Source organism: Phaenicophaeus curvirostris, chromosome 5, assembly GCF_032191515.1.
Source record: "Phaenicophaeus curvirostris isolate KB17595 chromosome 5, BPBGC_Pcur_1.0, whole genome shotgun sequence".
Classification (NCBI taxonomy): Eukaryota; Metazoa; Chordata; class Aves; order Cuculiformes; family Cuculidae; genus Phaenicophaeus; species Phaenicophaeus curvirostris.
In genome coordinates this window covers 14,160,021-14,167,571 of record NC_091396.1, presented here as the reverse complement: position 1 = coordinate 14,167,571, position 7,551 = coordinate 14,160,021, and the positions used below count along the sequence as shown (strand labels likewise).

The 7,551-nt window shown below is 50.0% G+C and overlaps 1 pseudogene; it reads left to right on the top strand.

The window, feature by feature from the left end:
- The first annotated feature begins 398 nt into the window (after positions 1–398).
- Positions 399–3,391, top strand: LOC138720777 (histone-lysine N-methyltransferase SETD2 pseudogene; annotated as a pseudogene).
- The last annotated feature ends 4,160 nt before the right edge of the window (positions 3,392–7,551 follow it).

Here is a 7,551-nt window from a genome sequence, read left to right as displayed (position 1 = left end):
AGACTTGACATCAGGAAAAAATTTTTCACGGAAAGGGTCATTGGGCACTGGAACAGGCTGCCCGGGGAGGTGGTTGAGTCACCTTCCCTGGAGGTGTTTAAAAGACCATGGTTTAGTGGTTGATAGGAATGGTTGGACTTGATGATCCAGTGGGTCCTTTCCAACCTAGTGATTATATGATTCTAAGTGGGCCTTGCTTGTCCCGCATCTTCTGCCTGTCCGTTACTCTCCTATGCCCAAAAAGTCCCATTGGCCACAACAATTCCTCTGACACAGAGGACACAGGGCAGAGGGACAGCAAGGCAGGCAGTGAGGACAGTGACATAGAGGACCGGGGGTGCGATGACGGTGTCCCATAGAAACGGTTCCATTCCATTGTTGCATCACCACAGACTTGACCACAGCGACGGGACAGAGCAGCACTCACTCCTCCTGGAGCAGCCAGAAGGAAGAGGTGTTTCTCTGACCACTCGTCTAGTGGATCCTACTACGAAGAGAGATTGGAGAATATGGCAGGCAAAGGTGGCCCACACAGAGAGATCAGGTGTTCTCCTAGAGGCATGGAGGATAGTGCAGCAACTTCTACTGATCTCAACAAGAAGGAGACAGAGAAGCTGCAGCCTGATCCAGGGAAGCCTCAGAGCACCAAGCGGCCATCTGATCTGCCAGGGAGTTTCAAAAGCGCTGATGTAGCTCAGCATCAGACAGGGCTTTTCAAGCCAAAAGGTAGGCAAGGGAAGGGTGGCTTTAACCAGTCTGGCCTCGGAGATTTCTCCAGCCTGGACGGTTTTCAGATGATGGGGCGTGTGGGTCGTTTGGGAAGGGACCAGGTTTTCTCAGCTGGGGAAACCAAGTAGCAACTACCAGCACCCAGACAGCAGCATCAGGGTCTACTCAGGCTATGGTTACCAGCCAGGCTTGGGAGTGTACGGCAAGACAACGGTTAGGGGGTTGCGAGGTCTGCTGGCAGACCTTCTGCAGCTAATTACAAGCCAATTCAAGGGCAAATACTGGATTCTCTCACAGGTGATTACAAGGACTACGAAGAGGATGACCGCTGGGATGACGACTGCCAGCTTCATTTTCCCAGCCCCTCCAGAAAATGCCCGGTGCCCAGCCAGAAAGCAAAAGGCTCTGTGCAGGCACCCAAGATTAGCAACAGTTCACATAAGGAGCCGCTGCCCAGCAGGGAGAAGGAGGTGGTGAACATTTTGGGAAAAAACAATGCACAAGAGCGAGGTCGAACAAAAAGAAGACACCCGGAGTTGGAGAGTAACTCTGAGGGTAACATGGACTCGAGGGAGAAGGTGGCAAAACTGGAAGGGAGGCAAGTGGAGGCAACTCGGCAGAACTCCTCCATGGTCAGTCCATTGTGTGTCATGGACGACTTCAAAGACCCCCAGCGCTGGAAGGAGTTAGCCAAGCTAGGAAAGATGCCCCCTTACTTTGACCTGATTGATGAGAACATGTACTTGACAGAAAGGAACAACAAAACATCTCACCGGGATATGAAGCACATAGTGTGCCAATGCCCTCCTCTCTCCAAAGAGCAGCGAGCTCAGGGAGCGGTTTCTTGCGGAGAACACTGTCTGAATCGCCTGCTCCTGATAGAGTGTTCTTCCCAGTGCCCAAATGGCAACTACTGCTCCAACAGGCGCATCCAGAAGAAACACTATGTAGATGTTGAAGTGATCCTCACTCAAGACAAAGGATGGGGGCTGAGGGCTGCCAAAGATCTGCCACCAGACACTTTCATCTTGGAGTACTGTGGAGAAGTGCTGGATCACAAGGAGTTCAAGGCTCGCAGGAAGGAATATGCCTGCAACAAGAACATTCACTCTTATTTCATGGCCATGACGGAAAAGGAGATCATTGATGCTACCCAGAAAGGAAACTGCTCTCGGTTCATGAACCACAGCTGCGAACCAAACTGTAAGGCACAAAAGTGGATGGTGAATGGGCAGCTCCGAGTTGGACTTTTCACCACCAAGCTAGTCCCATCAGGCTCAGAGCTGACGTTTGATTACCACTTCCAGCACTACAGCAAAGAGGCTCAGAAATGTTTCTGCCGCTCAGCTAACTGCCGGGGTTACCTGGGAGGAGACAAGAGGGTCATCATCAGACCTGCCAAAAGAACAATGGAAAAGGCACGCTCCCGTAAGAAGCATTCGGTGGACAGGGAGCTGCAAGTGCTGCTGGAGAATGGGGAGACTGACAGCAATGAGAACCAAGGTCTCAGGTTAACCTGGCTGATGCTTCAAAGTAGAACTCTGGAGCAGAAGCTCACCTGCCTCAGAATCCTACGGAACATGCGCTCACAATCTGGCCTGAAATCCTTCCTGAAGCATGATGGCCTCTCTCTCCTCTGGATTTGGATGAAGGAGATGGAGATGGATTATGGGAAAGGAAGCGCAGCTAACAACCCGCAGCTGCAGCTGGAGATTCTAAAGACACTAGAGCTCCTGCCCATAACCACCAAGAACATGCTGGAAGAGAGCAAAGTGATTCCCATCATTAAGCGCTGGGTGCAGGCCAAGGAAAGCCAAAACCAGACAGACAAAATACAGGATGTGACCAACCTAGCTACCAGGCTGCTCAACACCTGGAAGCAGCTCAAGCACATGTATCGGATCCCAAAGAAGAGGCCAGCAGAAAAGGACAACAGCGCCAGTTGTGGCAGAGAGACCATCAGCCACAGGGATGAGAGGCCTGCTCCCAAACAGCACATCCTCAGCGGGCAGCAGGAACCCGAGAGGCAGAGCTGGGGAAAGAGACAGAGAGAGTCATCGCCACTGCCCTCAGCATACGAGCGTGGAAGGAAGAGGCCAGCAGACACATACGACACTCCAACACCTTGCAAGAAGAGAGTCTGATTTGAGCGCCACCACGGGCTGTCCCTAGCAGAGCGCAGGAAGCTCTTTGAGCAGCAGTTCATCCAGCAGGAGGCCCAGAAACAGCAGCAGCAAAACTGGGAGATGGCACACACCCTGCTCTGCTACTCCATGGGCTACGGCGCGCCTCACAACAGCTGCAACGGCTACACCTGGGGCTACCCCACACAAGCCCACACAGACCCCAGCAACCCCAATGCTGGCAACATGTTGCTGCCCACACCCAACATGGGTTCCATGGGCTTGCCGGCGGCAGACGAGCACCCGCAGACTTGGGTGCAGAGACAGGGCTCTGGGGTCTGGGACTGCAGCCAGCAGACTGTAGCCCCACAACAGCATTACGTGCCAGCCCAGTGCCAACCAGCCTGGCATTAAGGAGCACAGACCAGTTACCCTGCTCGCAAATGACCCCACCGACTGTAGAGACCTACAGCCACCCAGGTCTCCAGAGCTTCCAAGGCCAACAAATTGACACAGATTATGTATGTTTGTTTGTTTAAAATAAAATAAATATTATTCCCTGCAATGTGAGGCAGTTTGTGGGTTATGGAAGAAAAGCCGAGCTTTGCTAAGCTGGACTTTGCTGGCTTTCCTACACTTGCAGTTCTTTCTAACACATGCAACCTGTGCATCACTACGCTCCATATTATATGCTGGACCATGTCCAAAGAAGGGCAACAATGCTCCCCAGCTGAGAGGAGTCCCTGCCTTGCCCAGGAAGACAGCCCGTGGCCCTTGCTCCCCCTCCTCTGTACTTGGAGCACCCGAGACAGTGGGTTTGACACCCAGTCTGGGCACGGTGGCACACCCTCTTCCTCTGAGCCCAAGAAACCAGTCAGGACCATTCAAATGTGCTTATTGTGTTTAGAATAACCACTGCCTCAAAAAAAAGGCAGTTTCTTGGTCAGTGATCCAGTGGGTCTTTTCCAACGTAGTGATTCTGTGAAGTCATTATTAATAAGCCAGACAGTTACCATTTGTAGGTGACACACTCTTGTGATGCCCATAAAGCTGGGACTGCGACCTGCAGACTCAGACCACGGATGGAACAACTAATGCCCTCTAAGTTTTTTGAAACCAAACAAATGCGTATCGGGCAATACAAGGTTAACATTGGAACCTTAAGGTAATGCAAGGTAACCCTCTCTGCAAAGAACAACACCCACTGAATACAGGCTGCTTCATTTAACTGAGTAGTATCTAGGTTGAAGTCACAGTTAGCCAAGGTTTTAGACACACAAGTATGTGTTTGCACCTGCTAATCAGGTGCTGAAATGACCAATAAGACACTGTCCACAGACACTTCAAGGCTGAAGATTGTTCCTGCCATTCATGTATACCACAAAAACGCCAACACCACACCAGCCACCAGGCTCCAAAGCTGACCCGGAGCATACAGTCATTTCAATACAGAGAGCACTGCCCAGTAATCTGCCAATCTGCCCAGTTTTAATGCTGTAACAAAGCAGTCAAATAACAGGCTGTGCGAAAACCAGGCAGCAGAGGTACCCGCTACACCCTGCTCATTTGGTTATTATTGATGCAAAGATCTAATTGTCAATTGATCTGTGAAACAGTCTTTCTTACACTGTTTTGAAGTGTTTTCTGACCAGCCAGTCTGTGTACCCCTATTTACCTGACTATTCTAAGCTAAAGTGTTTGGAGGCACCCTCTTTGTTTAAACGCGTGTAAGTAAGTTTAAATCTATCTGTTGGAGTTCACGTGCTTCAGCACTTCTTAAGCACATTGCATATCTTGTTTTAATCCTTGGCCATTTCTCCTCATTCTGCCTATGGCTGGAGCCAAGTTGAGGTCCTGAATCTCTTGTACTCTCTGGTGAGAAATCTTAAGGCACAGACATTTAAATACTGACATTTTTTGCAGGTATGGCCCAAGTAATTCAGTTAAGACAGCAGGCAGTGTCATATTGGAAGAAATGATAAAGGAATAACTTAGAGAATGGAAAAGTAAACTTCCAGCAGTGTTCAAGCCACTTTGTGTTCTGATGAACTGGGTAAGATTGCAATACAGGACAATGGCAGTAAGACATGCTTTACAGGCGTTTCGCAGCTAAGACAAGGGAATACGCTGAGGCAAATAAAATTGACTGCTCATTGCATGAAGATTCGCCTGAAAATCAGATTCTGTCACTGCATTGACCCATGGAAAACAGCATGGACCCAGGTCCAGCTGAGAAAACTGGGTCAGTGTCATTGCACTTTCATCAAAAGTTACTAGGGTATTGTTCTGTAATACACGTGACTGTTATCTTTCCTTCTCAATCTGCCCATCCTGGGCAAATGTGAGTGAGTACTCCTTGAATCCTGTTCTTTTTACACTTCCTAGGCTCATGCCCTATTCTGCAAGGAACCAGATAGCCCGTTTGAGTCCCCTGAAGCCTTGCAGATGCCTTGCAGCCAGATAACCAGCCAAAAATGTACACTTCATCTCTACCCAGCTTTCCTCCTTGTTCCTCTGTTGTACCCACAGTTCTTACCTCCTCACTGTACTCCCAAAGCAATGGCCCTTGCTGTGTCTGAGTTCACTTATGAGCAATGCCTGGGGCCCTCCTCAGCATTTGTGCCAGGTACTGTCAGGTCAGTGTGGCTACATTGGAAGCAGAATGGCCCATCAGAGAACCGTACTAAGAATTAAGTATTCAATGGCTAGATTATCAAGTATGTAGCATGTTTTAATCAGTCAGGTATGTACCATGTTTTAATCAGTCAGGTTATTAAAAAAGTTCATGAGCATAAGTTAATAGTTTAGATCTTAACAATCTTCTCATATCCTTGATACGAGCCAGCAGTGTGCGCTCACAGCCCAGGAGGCCAACCGTATCCTGGGCTGCACCAAAAGAAGCGTGGCCAGCAGGTCAAAGGAGGTGATCCTGCCCCTCTATTCCTCTCTTGTTAGACTTCATTTCGAGTATTGTGTCCAGTTCTGGAATCTCCAACAGAAGAAAGATATGGAGCTGTTGGAACGGGTCCAAAGCAGGGCTACAAAGATGATCAGATGGCTGGAACACCTCCCATATGAGGATAGGCTGGGAAAGTTGGGGTTGCTCAGCCTGGAGAAGGCTCTGAGCAGACCTTATAGCAGCCTTCCAGTACCTGACGGGGCTACAAAAAAGCTGGGGAGGGACTGTTTACAAAGGTTTGTAGTGATAGGATGAGGGGCAATGGGTATAAATTGCAGAGGGGCAGATGCAGACTAGACATAAGGGGGAATTTCTTCACAATGAGGGTGCTGAGACACTGGAACAGGTTGCCCAGGGAAGTTGTGGCTGCCCCATCCCTGGAGGTGTTCAAGGCCAGGTTGGATGGTGCCTTGGGCAGCCTGGTCTAGTGGGTGGTGTCCCTGCCCATGGCAGGGGAGTTCAATCTTTAAGGTCCTTTCCAACCCAGACTATTCTATGATTCTATGAATCTCTGTAGAGATATTCAGTTAAGCTGAAAAAAACCCAAAATCTCAAGTTGGAAAAACAGAGCTTAAGAAATTTTAACAGGGCAGGAATGCTTCTAAGCTTTCTTAGCTCCGCAATAAATTCTCTTGGTCTCTTCAGCTACTCAAGCCCTCTTTCCTGATGTATCATCCAGTTAAGTAACAATAGCCCTTATGAGTTACGTAAGTGATTTCATTGCTGCTTGGTCACATGGATTAGGGACTTTTCCTTCTGTGCTCAGCTGAGCGCCGGGTGCCAGGCCCTTTCTCAGAGCCTGGGGCAGCAACCCTGGATGAGGCTGTGCAGTACTGGGAATTGCAGGCATGGACAGGGCGAAGCCACCTGCCCAGCCATGAGCAGAAATCCATCAGACATGCAGATGTTGTGGTCGGAAGGGGCAGACAGAGAATCACTGCAGGATTAATTGTATCGACCCCCTTCAGACCTGAACAGGCTCTGGGAAAGACCTCTCAAAACTCCGGATTTTTGTTTCCACAGGGATGTAACAACCAGCAGGTGGTTGCTTCTTACTTTTCTCCGTTGTCACGCTCAACACACGAAGGTGTGTTCAAGCATGCAGTCAGCGGCAATTTTCCACATGCATGAAGGCATTTCCAAGCACCCAGCAGGGCTTTTTCAGCCTATCACAAACCTGCAGTGAGCGACTTTCCCTTTTAAAACGGGGAGAAAGCTGGAGAGGGACTATTCGCAAAGGCTTGTGGTGACAGGACAAGGGGGGACGGCTATAAACTGGAGAGGGGCAGATTTAGATTAGACATTAGGAAGAATTTCTTCACCATGAGACTGGTGGGACACTGGAACAGGTTACCAAGGGAGGTTGTGGCTGCCCCATCCTTGGAGGTTTTTTAGGTCAGGTTGGATGGGGCCGCGGGCAGCCTGACCTAGTGGGACGCCCCAGCCCATGGCAGGGGCTTGGAACTAGATGATCTTTGAGGTCCCTTCCAACCCTAACTATTCTATGATTAAACGAATAAAAAAAAAATAAAAAACAAAACAAAACAAAACAAAAACCAACAGCCCCCGTCGGGAGCGAGCCCCGTTTTCCACTCTAAGCACTCCCCACCGCCCTGTCCGAGCAGGGCAGAACGACCGCCCCTCACGCTGCACCCGCCCCTCCCGCCCCTCCTTTCCCGCCCCTTCCCGCCCCTCCCGCCCCGCGTGGCGCGCGGGGGCGGCGCTGCCCCCGCCCAGCGC